Raw genomic sequence first — 21,611 nt, 5'->3', positions numbered from 1 at the left:
GAATTTAAGAGAGAAGAGAGAAAATATTTAAAGTAGAGAGATTGATCACCACCACCTAGACTAGTACCTTGATCTAAAATGGAGTTATCTAGGGCAAATTCAATGAGGACAACCTTGATGAAGAGGGTGAGAGGGCTAATGTCTCTTTTTACAAACCCTAGAAACATCCTTAATAAGGAGATTTTAAATTCAAGAGATGCACAACTTTGAGTTCTATTGAAGGATTCAAGGAAAACAATTTTGCACGACATAGAGAATCAAGATTTCTAGATAAATATAGCAATTTTAACCATGATACATGTAGAAACCCTAATTTACACAATATAACATGCAAATATAGAAAATAGGCAATACAATTACAAAATATCCATAAGAATCTCTTCAATCAATGCCAAGAAACCAACCTTCAAGCAAAAATCCACCTCCAAAAGCAATTCACACCATAGAATCACATTTTAGCCAACTAGAAAAGAGTCATAAAGCTAGTGCGCACTTCCAAAGAGAGAGAAGTGCAGTGATGAATGACGATTTAAAGTGAATAAGGCTCCCCTCTACTTATATGAGGATAACCAAGCCTTATTTCAATAGTTTTACAAGAAAAACAACTTAAAAGGTTTACTTGAGCATTCAACTAGGTCAAAGGTCACAAGCTGACCTTGAAATAGCTATTAAACATATCAAAATTCCAAAAATAACCCACACTTGTTAGAGAAAAGTAGTGTCTACCATGACGTCATCCTACGAAATAGGCATTAAAGCATCAAGGAACCGAGACAAGGCTCCAAGGGTGCTCCTCACTCCGAGAAAGTCCCAAAGTGCACATGTACAACTCTAAATGGTGCCTCCTCTACCATGACGTCATCCAAAAGAGGCCATATGTCACCATTTTCAAGCATGTGGGAGTGACGTGGCACCTCTAAGGGCAAGCATTGGCATCACAGAGAGATATGCTAGCCCTCCCAAGTCATCTCAGTGATAACCATCCTCATCTAGGCTTTGGAACAAGGAACTGTCCATCAAACAATGTCAAGGCTAGCTTGGGGGCGTCTTGGGTCCATCTGGGCATATCATGTTATGAAACCAACTCACAAAAAGATAAAAAAGATAGATCAACGCCTTAGAAATAAGCCTCTTCGAGGGGGAAACCTCCTTTACATTACACAAATGAACAATTCTTAGATGATTCTAATGACAAAACCTCCTTTCTATATATAGGAGTCTAAGGGATCACAATATAACTAAAGCCGACCTAACAATAATAATATAAAGGCACAAAAATAATAATAGTGGGATTCTATGGGGCACAATAATAACAATCTGGGAACAATAGGGGCACAACAATAACAATAAGGGATACAACGACAATAGTAATGGGGGAATCCTAGTATTATAGGGACCTAACATGCCCCTCTCATTCAAAAAAGTGTTGTCCTCAATGCTTGAGTAGTTCTAGATGCTTCTGTATAAAATTCTCATCCTCCCATGTGGAATCTTCAACAGGTAAGTTCTTCCACTTGATGAGATACTTTGAAATTGATCGATTTCGTAGCTGTTGAGTTCTTGTTTCTTTGACTGCTTCAAGTTCCAATATGATTTTTCTTTCCTCATCAAGTTTTGGCAATATTGTTTGAACTGGAAGCTTGTCACCTATAACCTTTTGTAAGCATGAAACATGGAAAACTGGGTGCACTCGGCGCTGCAGGAAGCTCCAATTTGTATGCCATAGTACCTATCTTTTGCAACACTGTGTATGGTCCATAATACTTTGGTGATAATTTATTATCCTTCTTAGCTTGCTTGAGGGACATTTGTTTATATGGTTTTAACCGTAGGAATACCCAATCACCTACATTAAAACTTCTTACGTTGCGATGTTGATTTCTCTGCTGTTTCATTCTATTCTGTGCCAAGGTGAGGTTATCCTTTAAGAGTTGGAGAACTTGTCGCTGATGCTCGATGTGATCTTCCACTGCTTGAACCTTAGAATTTTCTCTTAAATATGATGTGATGGATGGTGGATGATATCCATAAAGTGCGATAAATGGGGTCATTTTTGTTGCAGTATGGAAGGAAGTATTATACCACCATTTAGCCAAAGGCAACCATTTGACCCATTGTGTCTGTTTATCAGATACAAAGCAACGAATATGTCCTTCCAAACATTTGTTTACTATCTCAGTTTGCCCATCAGATTGAGGATGATAAGATGAGCTATGAGCTAACTGAGTACCAAGACAAGAAAATAATTTTGTCCAAAAATTTCCAATGAAAATGGGATCTCTGTCGCTTACAATAATCTTTGGGTTTCCATGTAGCTTTTGAATTGTTTCCATAAATGTAGTGGAAACTGTACTCGTTTTAAATGGATGAGATAATACACAAAAGTGTGCATACTTGGTAAGTTTTTCAACTACCACCATGATAACACTATTTCCTTCGGACTTGGGTAAACCTGTGATAAAATCCATTGAAACCTCCTCCCAACGTTGGCTTGGAATGGATAAAGGTTGTAATAGTCTTGGGATCTTAATTGTTTCAACTTTATTTTGTTGGCAAACCAAACATTTAGCGACAAAATTTTGAATATCCGATTTAAGGCTATCCCAAAAAGAATCCTTCTTAACCTTGTGGTAGGTTTTTAGAAATCCTGAGTGCCCTCCTAAGGGGGAGGTGTACAATTCCCTAAGAATCTTTTGTTTGAGTTGTGAATTCTTACATAGGTATAACCGATCCTTGTACCATAATGAATCATTTTTCCAGCTAAATGTATCAGATGTAATGGGATCTTGTTGTATCTTTTGAATGAGTGCCCACACTTCCTCGTCATTCTTCCTTTCATTCCTTGCTTCGTTTATCCAATCTGGTTGGATAATAGAAATGGTGCAAAGAAATGCTTTCACATCCTCATCCTTTCTTGAGAGTGCATCTGCCACACCATTTTGCTTCCCTTTTTTTGTAGATGATTTCAAAGTCATAACCTAACATCTTTGTGACCCATTTTGGTTGCTCTTCTGAAGATAATCTTTGTTCTAAAAAGTATTTAAGATTATCATGATCTGTTTTTACCTTCAAGTGTCTTCCTGTTACGTAGGGTCGCCATTTCTTAAGTGCATGTAGTATTGCCAACATTTCCTTCTCATAGATAACTTTGTGTAAATACTTTCCTTTGATTCGACGACTTTTGAAAGCAATGGGTTTTTCTTCTTGCATTAAAACGACACCAATTCCATTTCCTGAGGCATCACATTCCACAATAAAGGTTTTTGTGAATTCCGGTGTAGCTAAGACTGGTGCTTGGCACATTGCCTCTTTAAGATGTTCAAAGGCTTTCGTTGCTTCTGGAGTCCATGAAAATGCATCTTTCTTCAATAATGTTGTTAGAGGTGCTACTATTCCCATAATTCTTAACAAACTTGCGATAATACCTTGTCAACTCGAGAAATCCTCGTAGATGCTTTATGAATGTGGGGATTTTCCATTCCTTAATGGTTTTAATTTTGTTAGGGTCTACCTTAACACCTTCATGAGATACAATATGACCAAGATATTCCACCTCTTGTACTCCAAAAAACATTTGGAGATTTTTGCATGTAATTGTTTCTCCTCCATTAGTTAGTTTAGGGAGGTGTACAATTCCCTAAGAATCTTTTGTTTGAGTTCTGAATTCTTACATAGGTATAACCAATCCTTGTACCATAATGAATCATTTTTCCAGCTAAATGTATCAGATGTAATGGGATCTTGTTGTATCTTTTGAATGAGTGCCCACACTTCCTCGTCATTCTTCCATTCATCCCTTGCTTCGTTTATTCAATCTGATTGGATAATAGAAATGGTGCAAAGAAATGCTTCCACATCCTCATCCTTTCTTGAGAGTGCATCTGCCACACCATTTTGCTTCCCTTTTTTGTAAATGATTTCAAAGTCATAACCTAACATCTTTGTGACCCATTTTTGTTGCTCTTCTGAAGATAATCTTTGTTCTAAAAAGTATTTAAGACTATCATGATCTGTTTTTACCTTCAAGTGTCTTCCTGTTAGGTAGGGTCGCCATTTCTTAAGTGCATGTAGTATTGCCAACATTTCCTTCTCATAGATAACTTTGTGTAAATACTTTCCTTTGATTGGACGACTTTTGAAAGCAATGGGTCTTTCTTCTTGCATTAAAACGACACCAATTCCATTTCCTAAGGCATCACATTCCACAATAAAGGTTTTTGTGAATTCCGGTGTAGCTAAGACTGGTGCTTGGCACATTGCCTCTTTAAGATGTTCAAAGGCTTTCGTTGCTTTTGGGGTCCATGAAAATGCATCTTTCTTCAATAATGTTGTTAGAGGTGCTACTATTCTCCCATAATTCTTAGAAAACTTGCGATAATACCTTGTCAACTCTAGAAATCCTCATAAATGCTTTATGGATGTGGGGATTTTCCATTCCTTAATGGGTTTAATTTTGTTAGGGTCTACCTTAACACCTTCATGAGATACAATATGACCAAGATATTCCACCTCTTGTACTCCAAAAAACATTTGGAGATTTTTGCATATAATTGTTTCTCCTCCATTAGTTTGAGCACCATGTCAACATGTTGGACATGATCCTTCCAAGATTCGCTGTAGATTAGTATATCATCAAAAAATACGAACACAAATTTTCTAAGGAAGGGTTTGAAAATGGAATTCATCAAACCTTGAAATGTAGAAGGTGCATTAGTAAGGCCAAAAGGCATGAAAAAAAATTCATAATGACCCTTATGAGTTCTAAATGCTGTTTTTGGAATGTCTTTAGTCTTCACTCTGATTTGATTCCAAATATAAAGTTGCAATGCGTACCTTGTGTGTGTTTTTCACATTATGGAGATCGAAAAATTGCTCCATTTGTAGTATCCATGTTTCGGGATCTTGCTATCAAACTTCCTCATATCGATCTTTCGAACATGGTGGTTCTTCGATCCAATGTTAGAGTCTATGAAATCATGATTAACATTTATTTTGTTCTCATCATGAGTTTCCTTTACTACCCTTTCGCCATTAGTAAGCATTTCTTGTAGAAACTTTGTCAAACCTGTCTTCAAATCTTCCATACCTTTCTTTAAATCATCCATCTTAGCTTCCACGCCATCCATCTTAGCTTCCATGTCATTCATTTTAGCTTCTATGCCTTTCTTTAAACCATCCATCTTAGCTTCTGTTACTTTTTGTGCAAGTGAAATTTGTTGCACTTGGTCTCGTAATTTTGATATATCATGTTGCATTTCTTCATTTTCTTCATGAGTCATGCTAGAGCTTTTAGGTTGCTTACTAGGTGTTTCCATTTTCTTTCTTCGGGGCATCAATTACCAATAATAATGCTTCACTATGCCCTTTGTATTCCTTCAAACTAAGCTTATGCAAAAATAAAAAATAAAAAACTACACACATTTTTTCACTTTGTAGGAGCTCGATATTGAATCTGATGTATCTCTGTAATTTTGGATCTCCAAGGTTTGAATTTTCTTCCTGCTGTAACCCTCTGAGCAATCTTTCTAACCCCGCAAGTCTGATCAAGATTGGATTCTCCAATGAAAAGTTATGCCAAATCTCCCACGATGACCTGAGTATAGACTAGTTTAGTAGAGCGAACTTGTACAACGTTCCGCGAGTCACTATTTCAACCTTAGGTTCTGAAAATGCTATCCAAAAAACTACAACTCATCCTCTTTCTGTAACTTCTTACGAAAATTCAATATGATGCTCAGAGCGAAAGTTATCACGATTTTCCCAAGGTCACCTGTTTGGAATGTAATTCGGAGGTCTGCAAAAACCCTAACTTCCTCAGAGAGTATCTCTGAAAATATAGTGAGACAAGATCTGAAATTCGAGCTCGAGGTTCAACGAGATTTCGTCTCAAATGGGTTTTTTTTGTAGTTTCTAAAACATCGCAGAAAAAAAGTTATAGCGAAAATTCCATGATGACCTGTTTGGAGTAGCGAAACCCTAGAATCCAAAGCTCTGATACCAAATGTTATGAAACTAGTGCAAAAAAGATAGAAAAGATAGATCAACACCTTAGAAATAAGCCTCTTCGAGAGGGAAACCTCCTTTACATTACACAAATGAACAATTCTTAGATGATTCAAATGATAAAACCTCCTTTCTATATATAGGAGTCTAAGAGATCACAAAATAACCAAAGCTGACCTAACAATAATAATATAAAGACACAAAAATAATAATAGTGGGATTCTATGGGGCACAATAATAACAATATGGGGACAATAGGGGCACAACAATAACAATAAGGGATACAACGACAATAGTAATGGGGGAATCATAGTATTATAGGGACCTAACACATCATCAAATGGTCCAATGCCCAAGCTTTTAGGCTTAACGTTTAAGCATTTGGAGGCTCATCAATGGGTGTAGGATCATGTGGAATCAACTCAAGGCCCAATGCCCATCTCTGGACGACCAATGTCTTGTCCATAAAGTCAAGTATGTTCTTAGAACGGGGCAAAAAACCCATTGGAATGTGTTGAAGAAGAATGAAGCTATCCCTCAAGGGATCTTTGCCATATATGTGATACCACTTGAACAAAATCTTTCAAGATCAAGTGACATCAACTTCATTAGGGGCATAAAACCATTAAAGCATCATAATGAACCATATCTAATGTCAAGGGCACAAGAATACTTCACACAAAACTCATGTTTAGATGTCTAACTAGATTAGGATCTACAAACAAGTCACCTCACCTTTGTTAGGGATGATTAGAGCAATAATCCTATTAGGTGTTTCTAGCCCCTAAGGGGAGTGACATGTCGCAGGTTAGCCCATCAATCCATAGGTGTCTGTGATAATAACAATCATGGAGTGGGAGAGACTTCAAGGGAGGTGCCACAACCATGAGAACAACTAATGGGGTTCTAACATCTTGATTATAATGATGTAAGGGGGAGCAATTGTGGTGGCATGAGTTACCCTTTCCTCAACCTGCTTTTTTCACCCTTCTGTTGCGCCTTTAATGTGTTGCCTTTATGTGGTTCATAACTTGGGAGCTCAAGCTTGCTTTATGTTTTTCCAATACCCCTTTAAGATGTAGTCCTTTATTTGAGATGAAACACTGAATGCTTGACGAATTGGGTGATGGTTAATGAGGAAGGTAGAGCTCATGCTAGGCTTTTTCCCACATGCTAAATATCGTCTCAACCATCTTTTGCATTTTACATTTTCTTTCGTTGTGGCTTTATATGCTTTTAACCTTCTTTTAGCTGCACAACCTTCAGGGCCAAGTTCCCAGGCCCTGACTCAAGGATTTGGATGCAGGGTGCCAATCCCAATATCCAATGATTACCAACACAAAGAATGGAGATGGATAACCGAGAGAGATGGAAAGTGGTACGTGGATTACCTTGGACACATTATGCCAATAAGTGCCTCCCCAATATTGCCCTTCCTAAACCCTAAAGCCTCAGAGGAGGTCCCGCTAGACTAGAGTCAAATACTAAACTCCCAAGTGTGGAAACAAGGATACAATCAAGATCGGTCAATCATCCAGTTTGCTTTGTGATCCATATCAATATGCCCATAACATTAAATGAAAGCACATGATTGCAAGAATGATTAGAGTACTTGCCAAGAGATGACCCACCTTGATTTGAGAAGAAATGCTAGATGGAGTGAGATCTGATCAGAGAAATAGGTGGAGAACTTTGGCATAGTGTCATGTGCTGACCATCATGGGGTTGGTGGTTGGCTGGCTATCAAATGGGGAGAAAATTTTTCTCCTATGCATTACCCACTTTCGGTGGTTAACAGGCCCAACTCTTACATAAAAGTCCTAAATAATGAGGCAACCCTTTTCCTTCTCTTGTCCCAAGGTTTCAATTTTTCCCCATAATCATGAGGATGCAGGGTAAATGTTGAGATTAATTGAGTTACGAGTAGGTTTGGAATGGGTACACTTTGAATTGGAAGGAAGCCAAATATTATCCAAATATGGAACAAGGTGAAGCAATTGATCTAGGAAGAGCATTTCAAGGTCATATATGAAGGGAAGCTTCAATGTAGTAAATCAAGACACAATGTAGGCCAAAAATTCCAAAATATCCCCAAAATGAAAAAGTAGGCCTATTTGCAATAAGCTCGTAACCATTGGACTACACAACTGTGTCCATGTGACATGAATTGTGCAAATGTTGTTTGGTTCACCTTTTGTCACGACTCACAACTCAAAGGAGTGCCGATGACAATGGTGGTATTATGTAGTGCATTGTATGAACTTGATGGCTAGGTGTGGGAACTTTGTTGCAAAGAAAGAGGTTTATACTATATAGGGTTCATGGTTTGGTTGTTGGATGGGAAACATAGGAAGAAAAAATTTAGAGGTTTACGGTCATATGATTCATATAGGAGTCTTGGAAAGGTGATGGATTAAGAGATTTTGGAGTTGATAAAGCAACTAATATGCCTATCATGTTTGTTCCATATATTATCATCTTTGTTCCATACGTTAGCTTCTTATACATAATGCATATATTTTTTTGTACACTTTCTTAACTAACAATGAACTGATGTCTTTGCTTCCTTATCCTCTAATCACTAAGTAATAGTTTTTGCTTGTTATTTAAAGCATTCTATTCAGGTTCTAGGACTTCGACAAACCATGGCAAGGTAATTTTCGCTTGCTTAGGAGCATATTAAGGCATGACTAATATTTATGTTTCACCGAGGATGGTTCAAGTACATGAACTATGATCTATATTAGCCTTAAAGAAACCACATGACATAACCTCTTGTTCTTGAATCTTGATATGTTTATTTTTAATTCAACATTTCCTTGAACAAGAATTTCTCATAATATTGACATTGCAAATAAAAAAAGCTTGTTATATTTCAGTTATGGTATTTAGCTGTCAACTTGGACACTGAAGAGAAAGCAGTTTGCTATTATAAATTATGGTACTGTCTTTTTGAAGTGTGCTAATTTATGCTTTACATGGGAATAGGGGTTCCGGTTTGCTACTAGTAACAAGAATTGGGTACATGAGTATGGGGGTTATTCAAGTAGATGTACCAAAAGCTGGGTATGCTGGTATGGGGTTATTACTAATAATACATATAAAACTTAAAGACATCTGGAGTTTAAATTGAATCTTTAAAGTTGAACTTTATAAATTGAAAGAGCACCATTTAGTATTTACTGCTCATTTTACAAACCAAAACAAAAGTAGCAAGTTATCAAGATGGAAGATACATTAATGCATAAACAGGAAGAGCAAGAGGCATCACTTATTCCTGTTAACATATATTTAAAGATTATAAGGAGTTCGTTTATAACAAGCATCTATGCAATCATGTACACTATTTTAGTTATGTAACCTGTGTGCACAATTATATTGGAACATATTTCTTGATTATTGTTATTATTTTTTAATAGTTGTTTTTTTATCAATCCAAGTAAGTGGACTACACTGTTAAGAAAGTGGGATCTATTTTACCAAATTTGGCCAAGACTTGTATTTGGCCCCAACCACAAACTTCTTGCTTATGTAGACTTGGTAACTTAAAAGGAGTGAACATGTCACTTGGCACATTGAACCTTCAGACGAAATAACAACACTCTCACTTCACCAACCAACCAAGCCCTCCTTGTTAACTAAATTGAAAATTCTTGATTTAGCTATTAACAGTGTATACTAATAGTAGACTACCTGAATGTGTAGTTGTCCTCCCAACATGCACAAAATATTGAAAAAGTATACACAACTCATTCTTCAAGAATAACTATAACACAACTCCCAATAACTAAGAACTCTCACTCTGCAATTGAGCACTTTGCTAAGCAAGGGATGAATATGCCCATTTGGAACCACATGCAATACCCTAATCTAGAATATATTCGAAGTCCTAGTGCATTAAGAAACACTCTCCTATCTCTGCATAATTTTCTTTTGTACCAACACTGTTCTTTAATATTAGGTTCACAATCTCTTTTCCATTAGTGAACACAGAAATGCGTACCCAATTGCCAACGATATAGCTCGCCTGAGCACAACCTCCTTGATCCCTCACAGCATCCTACTAATGCTTGGGGGCTCCAATAGACTCTTCTCTTGGTTATGTTTGCAATTATGCACTGTTTTCATCCGTACTTTCTAAGTTGTTTCTAGCTGTGCTCTAACTTTGTTACTAGAAACAAAATGGAAGATTGGTCCCCATGCCGAAACAACCCACAAATGTGAATTGGCTAGAAATCATTGTTTTGTATGACCATCATCGTTTCTGTGGTCTAGATCATTTCACACAAATTCTCTATTTGTAAGGGCATCTCTTGAAACCATTTTTATGAAGGTTGGTAGCTGTTTCTGGAATTTGGAGCTTGGAGGTTATGATTTTAAATGTTATGTTCTGTGTTGGATTGCCTGTCTTTTTGTATAGGGAGAAACTTTGCACTGGAGATACACTCTCCTACATTCAGTCATTGACAGTGCCTTCATTCATATTGGTTGGATCACGTTTGTGCTTGGATGAGTTGTGTTGGATTTTTAGATCATCTCATTAGTGAACCATTATACTTGTCTTTTCTAACATTGAGCTTGTTGACCTTTGTTACTTTAATAAGGGACGCTATTCCAAAGCCTTTAAAAGTTACACATTGAAAGCAAAGGCACCATGAAAGTTGATGATAAAAACTTGTTTGCCTTTTAAAAAGAATAAGAGTCATACTTTACTTGTCACATTTGAACCATAAGTGCTTGGATGAGTTGTGTTGGATTTTTAGATCATCTATTTAGTGCACCGTTATACTTTTGTTTTCTAACATTGAGCTTGTTGACCTTTGTTACTTTAATAAGGGACATTATTCCAAAGCCTTTAAAAGTTACACACTGAAAGCGAAGGCGCCATGAAAGTTGATAAAAACTTTTTTGCCTTCTAAAAAGAATAAGAGTCATCCTTTCACATTTGAAACATATATTCTAGATCTACACATCTCACTTCCCTTTTTCATCTTGTTAGTCATTGTTTGGCCGCAGGGGGTGGAGGGGTGTTGCAGCGAGTTGGAGAAAATTGTGAAAAGTGTATTGAAAGAGGTAAACCAGAGGGTTACTACATAGCCAATTACATTCGATGAAGTGATAGCGAGGATTCAAAATAAATAATGAATCAAAGCAAATTAAATGCCACAAATATAATGGTAATTGTGGGCATGGTTGACTTAGAGAAAATTGTGGTGATGGGGTTTTGGAGAAAATTGTAAGAAGTGTATTGAAAGAGGTAAAACGGGAGGTCACTATCATTATAAATTGGCTGAAGGTTTCAAAATAAATTTATGAATCATAGAAAATTAAACGCCACACTGGTAATTACTATCATGGGTGGCCCAGCGAAGTCAATTTGCTAAATTCCTGACTGGTGGTGCTCTATAGTACCCCTCTCACATGCTATCCTAAAATGCCCATCAAAATAAGTTGGATAATCCTAAATTAAACAATGGTGTGTCTTGGAATTTTGCAGGGGTTGGAGAAAATTATGAAAAGTGTATTGAAATAGGTAAAACAAGAGGTCACTACATATCCAATTGCATTGGATGAAGTGACTGAGGATTTTCAGGATTAGGCGTATCCAACTTTTTTTTAAAGGGCATTTTAGGAAAGCATTTGAAACAGATAGTATGGAGTCTGGACCATCTCCAGTTAAGGATTTAACAAGAGCTGGCTTTCCTAAGCTGTCCATGTTTATAATCACCACTATCTTTGTGGTATTTAATTTACTTTGATTTGTAATATTATTTTGAAAATCCTCAATCGATTTGTCATCCAATGCAACTGGGTAATACAGTTACCTCTCTGGTTTACCTCCAACCTCCCCAGTCATCACAATTTTCTCCCCAGCTTGGCCATGCCCACAATCACTACTATTTTTGTAGCATTTAATTTGCTTTGATTCGTAAATTCTTTCTGAAAATCCTTGGTCACTTTGTCCAATGCAAATGGATATTTAGCGACCTCTTGTTTTACTTCTTTCAATTTAATTTTCACAATTTTTCTACCCCCTTTCCCAAAATCACTAACAAGATGAGAAAAGGGACTTGAATGTGTTGATTCAAAATATATTGGTGAGTGCAGGTATGGTTGGCCTAGTGAGAAAATGTGAATAATGTATTGAAAGAGCAATCAGGAGGTCGCTACATACTCAATTGCATTGGATGAAACGACCAAGAATTTTCAAAATAAAAATTATGAATCGAAGGAAATTAGATGCCATAAATATACTGGTGATTGTGAGCATAGTTGGGTTAGGGAGAAATTGTGGCGATTGGGGGGTTTTGAATAAATTTGTGAGAAGTGTATTGAAAGAGCTAAATCAGGTGCCATTGCATACCCAGTTGCATTTGATGAAGCAGTAGGTTTTTCAAAATATACTTATGAATCAAAGCAAATTAAAATTTCACAAAAATAGTGGTGATTGCGGGCATAGGTGGTCTCTAGAATCAATTCTTGATAAATCCCTGACTAGCAGTGTAGTGCCCTTTTCACATTTTTTCCTCGAATGCCCATTCAAATAAGTTGGATACACCTAACATTGAACAATAATGTTTCTTGAAATTTTTTTACGACATAGAAACCCTCTAATATAAAAAACTTACTATCCCAAATTAGTTAAGGAAATTAGTTTGCAGTAACATATAATCCCCAATATACCATGAATGAGGAAGTGATGCCAATGTAATTCAGAAGATAGGATTTACCAACTTTGCCTATAAGTATACAATAGATGCATTTTAAATATGCGAAACCTTATCAAGGGAGTGGTGACGATGTAGTTATATGTTTAACATCAGAAGAAAGGAAAGGATTTACTGTCTTTGCCTATATAAGTATACAATATGATACGTTTTCTATATGCGAAATCTAATGGACCCCTGTTTCCCTTATCGTTCCTGTTTGCCTTTGCCTGTTTCTGGTAACTAAGTTTTCTAGAACGATACTCCACTTCATAACACAATTTCCTTTCAGCAGTTGCATTCTTTATCTGTAGGTATGCAACCCTTACATACGAGTCGCAAGCAATTCCATATTAGAAGCATTAACTTGACATTATTTCTTAATGTTTGATTTCATCAACCTCCGTTGTATTTTGTTACACATATTTACCCATGACTGCTATATTGAATTCCATAAATTGCATTCAAGAAGGTTCCATATCAACGCAGTGAATCATCTTCCATATCCTCTCCAACACATACATGTGGATACTGCTTTCTAAACTTCAACTCTTGGATCTCATGTTGTTTTGCTTTAGAGTCTTTGCCACCTCATAGTGTTCATGGAATATTGCCCAATGTGGAAGCAAATATTTCCTCACTTGTTACAGAAGTATGCATGGCTTCTGATCTCTAACACTGCACAACTGCCTTCGAAAAAGTATGCATCAAAACAAGTTTGAATCTCAATAGAGTAGAACTTGGACAATTGTTCGTAGAAACATGTTACGTATTTGCCTCATTTTGAAAACCCAGAAAGGAAATATATGATAGAGTGTATGTTTGTTGTTTAAAACATGCAATGAAATAAGAGTTTCATGGAGGTTGCCTAAGGTGAGACGTGTCTCATTTTTTCACTTTGGTAACTTTTATGAGAGGGCTGGCTTTCTCCCATTCTACTTTTCTTCCTACCCTTCGTTTGTCGGGGCCATTGACTTTGACACTATGGTAGAGATAAAGATTCAGTAGTGTATAAACAAGAAGAGCAAGACCCCTATTTTAGCCATAAGAACATATTCAAGATTACAATTTCTTTAACTTTATTCTGCAGTTACATATTGTCCCCGAAGTTACATGACCCACCTACACAATCATATAAAATATATTTGACTAATTATTAAGATTGTATTACTAACACTAATCTACGAGAGTCAATGTGCAGCTTGTCCTGACTCCTAACGGTAAATGCATTATTTATATTACATTTATATGTTGAAGTTTTTACAAAATCATACTTTTCAATGTTCAGTTTTTACAAAAACAAAAGTACGATATAAGAAGAAAATAAGACAAACATATTAATCTCCATTTACAATTATTGCCCAAAATATTTCATAGCTGGACAATTGCAGTCCCTCTTTGCACATATACAATATATGAAAAAAAAATAGAGATGTATATTTACAGCTTTGAATGTTTACTTAAAGGGCAGATTAGGGTATCTTTTGGAGGCCTTTTAAGGCTTTTTCTTTTCCCTCCTTTTTAAAAGGTTTTTGGGGAAGAAATAGCTGTTGCCCCTCGGGACATTTCCCAATCCGACAGGCATGTCACTAAAATCTGACGGAGGGTGGTGGTGTATCCAAGATAGGGATGCCACGGGCCATATCCCAATGCAACATTGACCGCATTTAATTGCAAAGATTTTCTTGGCCTCCCTCTTGATTATATTCTGTTTTGCGTATTTTGCAGACAACCGTTTAAATTCTCTCTAATGAATGGGAACAGTATTGTAGATTTGGGGGGGATGAGCGATTATGGAAGAACTTGTTGTCGATGTGTGATATTTTAAATCTGAACTTTTGTTTAAAAGAGACGGATCAAAATTTCAGGCTTATCAATAGAAACGATGGTGGCTTTTTTTTTTCTTTTTTTTTTTTCTCTATATTTCAGTTTTTTCCTTCCTGCTATCTTAGTAAGCATGCTTTTGGACACGAACGACTACAATGAAACTAGGTTTTTTCAGTTTTCTGTCTTTTGAAGTATTTTTGAACGCAAATTATCGTGTCCCATTCATTTGCAGATTTATTGTTTCTATCTTTGAAGAATTGCGCTCTATCTTGACCCGTGTTACATAGTTGATGTGATTTCCCTATAGTGACTTGATTGGGGTTTCGCAGATTTCCGAGTGGATGCGCAAAAAATTTTCATTCTCTTCAGGTGAACATGCTATCCACTTAGACTTGATAGCGAAAGTGTATGGCATTGTCCGAGCTGAAAAGTACTTTGCAGATCTGCCCGATAATGAAAAGAATCGGCCTACTTATTCTGCGCTTCTGAACTGTTATGTAAAAGAGAAAAATATTGAAAAGTCAGAAGCAACCCTGCAAAAGTTGAAGGAATTGGGGTTTGGTAAATGTCCACTTCCCTTTAATGAGATGATGACGCTATACATAAACACGCAGCAGTTTGAAAAGGTGCCTTGCATGATTTTGGAAATGAAGAAAAATGGTCTCTCACTAAATAAATACTCTTATAACTTCTGGATGAAAAGTTATGCAGGTTTGTCAGACCTGCATAAGGTTGAAGAGGTGTTGAATGAAATGGAGAGGGATGATAATGTTGTTATTGATTGGAACATTCACTGTACTCTAGCAAATATTTATATGAAGGCCAAAGTTCTTGACAAAGCAGAATCTGTATTGAAAGAAATGGAGAATAAAATGAAAGAAATGGAAGCTAAGACAACTCGAAAGTATCGGCTTGCTTATGATCATTTAATTAGTTTTCATGCTAGCCTAGGGAACAGAGCTGAAGTATACAGGATTTGGAAATCTTTTGAATTGGCATTTCCTAAAATAACAAATAGAAGCTATTATTGCTTCCTTATTTCATTAGTAAGGATTGGGGACATTGCGGGAGCTGAGGATTTTCTTAAGAAATGGGAATCTATGAAATTATTAAATGATATCAGAGTAGTCCATGTCCTCCTTGTTGCTTATATAAAAAATGGGTGGCTGCAAAAAGCAGAATTGCTTCTTGACCGTGTATTGGAGAATGGTGTCAAACCAACTGCCAGTACTTGGGAAATCCTTGCACAGGGTTATATACAGAATGAACAATTTGACAAGGCTTTGGAGGCAATGACAAAATCTTTGTCATTACGAAAAACTACTTCATGGCAGCGGAAGTCTGGAAATGTGCTAGCCATTTTAAAACATTTTGAGAAGCAAGGTGATGTTAAGAATGCAGAGGGATTTTGCGAAGTAAAAGGAGTGAAATTTGTGAGCACAAAAGTTTACAATTTTTTGCTTCGTACAAAAAATAAAATCTTCTGAGAGAAGATAATGTTAGTCCTGATGAAGAAACGAACATGCTGTTTAATCTTAAACAAGAAACAGAAATCTTGATTTGTCAGGCTATACAAACAAGCGGATTAATCTGAAGAAGTTCTGGGTTTTCTAGATGTTGATGGACACCCTCTGAACCACTGGTTGAAAACTCAAAATGCTTTGCTGAAGCTTCAGTGTGCGAGTCTGCCCTACCTTTTAAGAACTATGAAGGCCAAGCTTTGACATAAGCCTAATTGCATCATAATTATGGCTAAAGGCAGAATAAGAGTCGAAATTTTTGTACAAGTGAATGTGAATTTCAACGTAGTTTGTGAAAATGGGAACGGAATGAAGCCATTGCCTCGTCTTATTTCTTATTTTTTTGGAAAATTTAATTTGCAGTTTCTCAAGTCCATATAATTAGCCCTTGCGAAGAAAAGAGTTTAGTGTTTGATTCGAAGGCACGCTACTTTACTTTCTATTAATTGGCTCAATTCCATGTATTCTCTGATGTCTTTTAAAACCTTTCGTAATCATCATCGTTTTATTATTAATGGTATTAATTTTAATTTTAAAATCTCATAAAACTTTAATATCAAAGGCCTTTTACATGTCAGTATAAAATATGTTATCAAGTAAATCAGACTGCATTAAATGTATATATAATAGCAAATTGTCCAATATTTAAGAGCTTAATTTTTTTTATTTGAACTTTGAAAAATTTGATTAGATTTGGTAATATTTATATGGTGTCATTGTTATATAGTATTATAAATTGTAGTGTTCAAATATTTATATTGGCCAAAGTTGGAAAATTACGTAGGAAATATGTATAAATTTATTATGTGAAACTTTTTCTTGGGTCCTTCAAAGCAATTAATGTTAATTTTTTTAGTAAACCTTGTTAATTGTTAGTTGTGGACTCTTTCACTTTCTCTCTCTCTATATATATACACACACAATTAACATCCATTATCAAGAAATAACAAAGCTATTGAACTACCAACCCTACCAAGGAACACTAATTAATGATACCAAAAGAAGATATTATATTATTGACCACTTTGAAGGGGCAACCTTCAATACCATAACCTCCAATGAATTCACATACATTAACATCCATTATCAAGAAATAACAAAGCTATTGCACTACCAACCTTACCAAGGAATACCAATTAATGATGTCAAAAGAAGATATTATATTATCGACCACTTTGAAGGGCAACCTTCAGTACCACTTCAAGGAAGTAACCTCCAATGAATTCACATATAGTAGAACTCTCCATATACCTGATGTCTTATTTGAAGAGAAGTAAATAAATAAAAATCATATTGTAGAGGTTAGACCATTAATGCAACTTTTATATATCATGGTATGGGAGAATAAGATAAAGGTAGATAAAGAGCAAAAGTAGATTAATAGTGTGGGTAGGGACATAACATGCCCAAATTTGTAGAAAAAGCTTTGGTAATCATGGATATTGTGAAATGAAATAATGTGTTTCCTATGTGATTCTGTTAGTGTTGGAAAATGCAAAGTGACAACTTATTAATTCTTATTTTCCTTTTCCTTAATACTTGCTTGTGAACTTAGTTATTCTTCTTGTGTTCTTTACTTAGATCTTTTCATCAAACAAATATTAGGAATGAAACAACAACAACAGAGGACACATAAATTAGGCTCTCAGCGAGGGCAAAACCCATCCAAGGGGAAAACCTGTAAAATACTTCTCTTTTTACAGAATTCACCTCAATTGAGACACAAAGACCCAAACCATAGACCAAGTCCTTCTCCAAGTACCAAGTCAACCCTCCAACAAGTCTTTCCCTGATCAAACAACAACCAACTTCAATACTGCAACTTCAACCTACCAGCGTCGATATTGCAACTCGTACTGCTACTTGATCTTGCAATTTCGGCCTTACAGCTTCTATAGAAATCCTAATTCACCTTCCTCCCGAGACCTTCCTAGAGCAAGACAACTCCTCCCAAAGTCAACGAGGTCAAGGTAGGGTATCCTTCCTTGCAGCTACATGATACTGCACTTTGCCCTCCTACAATTCAGGCCTACAACTAAGACTTTCTTTTGCAGCACTAGAAACCCTAGAACTTCGTACATATGAGAAAGATAGAGGCAAAAAGAAAGATATTTCGTCCCCCTTTCTTCTCTTAGACCTTCGCTCTCCTTTTCCCTGCTTCTTAACTATATATTGAATTCTTTTTTGAGAGATCAAATTTCTTGAGTGAGTGCGTGCTAAGTGACGTCAAATTGCTCCTATAACCTTCTCAAGGGGTAGAATTCCCTCCTTTAGGCTGATTTGTAACTGTTAGTGCCGACTTGTACTTTTGGAGTTTCCAGGGCTTTCTAGACTAAAAAATAATTCTTTTACAATTACATTTTTCTTGGAAGGGTCTTATAAATATGATTTTGACTCCTTTGACTCATGACAATAAATCCTAAGACCTAAAAAACACTAGAAGCATGAAGAACATGCTTTTACCTAGAAGACCATCAATGAAGAGCATAAAACCCATGCTTTAATAATAATAACTTTTTCTTTTCTTCTTTTGTTTGTTACATAGGATACATATTGAAATGAGTACAACAACAATTATAAAGATTGAACTAGTTACATTTTCAACACTCCCTCTTAATTAGGGGGTATTCATAATTGTACAACATCATTCTCACATTGAAGAGTTCTCATAAGAAGAGTCAGATTGATAAGCCATACTGTAAGAATCATCATTATGACCAACACTGTCTCTGAGGCCTAACTAGACAATCTCTTCTCCATTCAAGAGCATTATGCTAGGAGGCTTTACGTGTGATACTACACTACCTCTAAAAGGCACATACCCCATCTGGATGTCGACAAGGTATGTCCTTTTAGGACTATTATTATCTTGGATCTCCATACTTGAGTCCTCAAAGAATATGAGTCCTCTTCGACTACTCTTCTTTTGAAAACCTGTCCCATTTTCAAAGTGTTGCAACCTTTCCTTTCTTATATGTTATATGCTTAAGGAAATCATAGATGCTTATCCAATACTCTGCCATTCTCTCTTCATCACTTGAAAAGGAGAATGCACATGTGATGTCCAACATCACTCCTTCTCAAACTGAGAGGACATCCCTATTCTCCCATTTGATTAGAGAATCGATCCTTGCTTCTATTCAAGGAGACTCATTTGCTGCCTCTCAAACATAGAGGAGATTCCAAACTTCCTTTTTATTTGGGAAGCCAACACCACAAGCCTTATAGCTTGTCTTCATCAGAGTATTGCTACTAGTTCTTCATAGCTGCCTGGCTCCCTCTTTCCTTCACATCTCTTATATCGAGCTTGCTTTCTTTCAAGGTATCATGGAGCCATCTCCACTCTTCATTCTTGTGACAAGATCCAGGTCATCTCTTTTTCTCATCACTTTCATCTTCGACATGAAGGCATTGCATTGAGCCTTTCCAAACTTCAAACTGATCATAGCTTCCTTATGAAAGTGATCTCCTTTGACCTTCAGGGTATCTTCTCACATTGCTTCCTTCCAAGATGAACACATCTTGAGTTCATAGTTGCTAGGTACTAGATATTGAGCTTCCCTGAATACTCCTTTATCCATACAACTAAACTTGCCTCAACTGTCATCATGTATTCTTGCAACACCCTTTTCTAGGTAGAAAAATGATATGTTAGCCAGGTAACCAACAATTAAAACAAACTTATCTCATCATGATGACCTTCTCGTTCCATCAACATCCTCATGGTCCATCTCCATGCGAATTTTCCTTCATGCATCAAAGTGTTTGAGGATCGAACTTGATTACCAAGTTAAAACTTTTCTTTCAGAGATTATATTGGATATTAATCAATGACATTTATATTCTAGAGAAAGTCTTAGTTCTTACCTAAAGTAAGTCAAATTCTATTCTTTTCAAGCATTATATATTTTTATGACCAACTTTCTTTTCACAAGATTTTACACATATGTATCTTATCCAAAGTTTACTTTCAACATGCATTCTTATGCTTTCATCCGATCATCTAGTTTTATGCCCTAAAGTGGGTCTGCAACATGACCCATTGCATTCCTTCATCCCTTTTAACATTGTTGATTCCACATTACATGCAATGTCTACTAACCTTGTCATGATGCTTTTCTCAAGGACCTTCCAAATGATGGTCCTTCCAGGATCATTATGATCCATCTTAAGCAAATGGCAACCTTTAACCTAATGTTAGATAATACTTGGATGGCCTATCTATCCATCTATCTAGATTAAAGCAACTTAATCATGCTATTATCATATGCTTCTTTCTATGATGCTATAATCAAGATTAACAATGCATATTATCTAAAGGAAAGAACATTCTATCTAAAGAAATTGCCAAACAGAGTGCCTTCCTTAATAGTAAAGATCCTTCACTTCTTCCTTATTCAACTTCTTCTCAGGTTCTCCCACGGCCTCAACTACATGAACTTCACTTCTTTATTTTCTTTTGTTGTTTTGTTGGCTTGGACAGTCCCTCTTACAGTGTCCAAACTCATTGCATTCAAAGCATTGAACCTTGGACATGTCTTTCTTCATGGACTTCCCAAACTTTCCCTTCTTCAACTTCTTGACTCGAGCTAGAAAGGCTTTAGATTGCTCATTTGATCCAATGTCATCTTTTACCTTGATCCTTTATTCTTCCATAATGCATTGAGCCCAAAACTCGTCTTAAGGGGAGTTGAATCTTTCTTGGGGTAGATGCTTGTTGCAACGCTGCTTCATTCCGATGGAAATGCATTGAGTACATAAATGGTTACTTTCGAATCAGAAATTGATTCCCCAAGTCCTTGCAGATGGTCTCTTCGCTGAGAGACTTTCATGAGAAAGGATGCCATATCTTCATCCTTTGATTTCTTCATTCTATATAACTTATTTCACAAAGACATCTTTTGTTCTGATGTACTTACAGAGTACAAATTCACTAGCTTATCATACATAGCCTTGGAAGTTTTCAAGTTTGCAACAAATGGAACAAGATAATCTTTTATGGATTCATGATCCTTTGAGCCCCGACTTCTCCTTTCCTGTACTTTGCTAGTTCTTGTGTCTTGTCTTTGCTAGGTTCAGTAATTTCCCCAGTAACACACTACATTACTTCTTGTTATGTGAGTATCAGTTCAATCATTTTCTTCCATGCTAGATAATTTGATGCTCCAACGACCTTATTACTTTCCTTGCAGAAAGAACCCACATGACCAATAGATTCAGATACTTGATAATTGAGATTCTTCTTGATGGTGTCTCCAACCTTCTTGATGCCTTCAAGATCTTTGAAGAGACTTCCTTGAAGGATGTTCCCTAGGATTCTTCAATAACAACTTCCAAGAGTGATGAGTGATACCAAGATCCTTTGATGCTTCCTTCAAAGAGATCTACCAATGAGTCTTCAACTAGATCCTTTTCAAGAGACAATCCTTCTTGAAATTTTCTTCTTCAGGTTTTCCTTAAGAGTTTCATTTTCCCTTCGCTTTTACAAGTACTTCCTTCTAGTGTCCTTTGAGCTGCCTTCGTTGTTCACCTTAACTTTGATACCATGTTGGAA

The 21,611-nt window shown here is 36.3% G+C and overlaps 1 pseudogene across 1 annotated transcript in view; it reads left to right on the top strand.

Moving 5' to 3' along the window:
* The window catches only part of LOC149255430 (large ribosomal subunit protein mL101 (rPPR4)-like), a 123,727-nt pseudogene extending 107,159 nt beyond the window's left edge, over positions 1-16,568 (top strand). Inside the window, exon 3 of the transcript XR_016267242.1 lies at positions 14,867-16,568. The product of XR_016267242.1 is annotated as a large ribosomal subunit protein mL101 (rPPR4)-like (transcript). The remainder of the gene's footprint in view (positions 1-14,866) is intronic.
* The last annotated feature ends 5,043 nt before the right edge of the window (positions 16,569-21,611 follow it).

The sequence above is a fragment of the Pinus tabuliformis genome, chromosome 7 (genome assembly GCF_031772625.1).
Source record: "Pinus tabuliformis cultivar Carrire ecotype Pingquan chromosome 7, CPIR1, whole genome shotgun sequence".
Classification (NCBI taxonomy): Eukaryota; Viridiplantae; Streptophyta; class Pinopsida; order Pinales; family Pinaceae; genus Pinus; species Pinus tabuliformis.
Note: the sequence above shows the minus strand (reverse complement) of the source record. Positions and strands in the feature narration are given on the sequence as shown.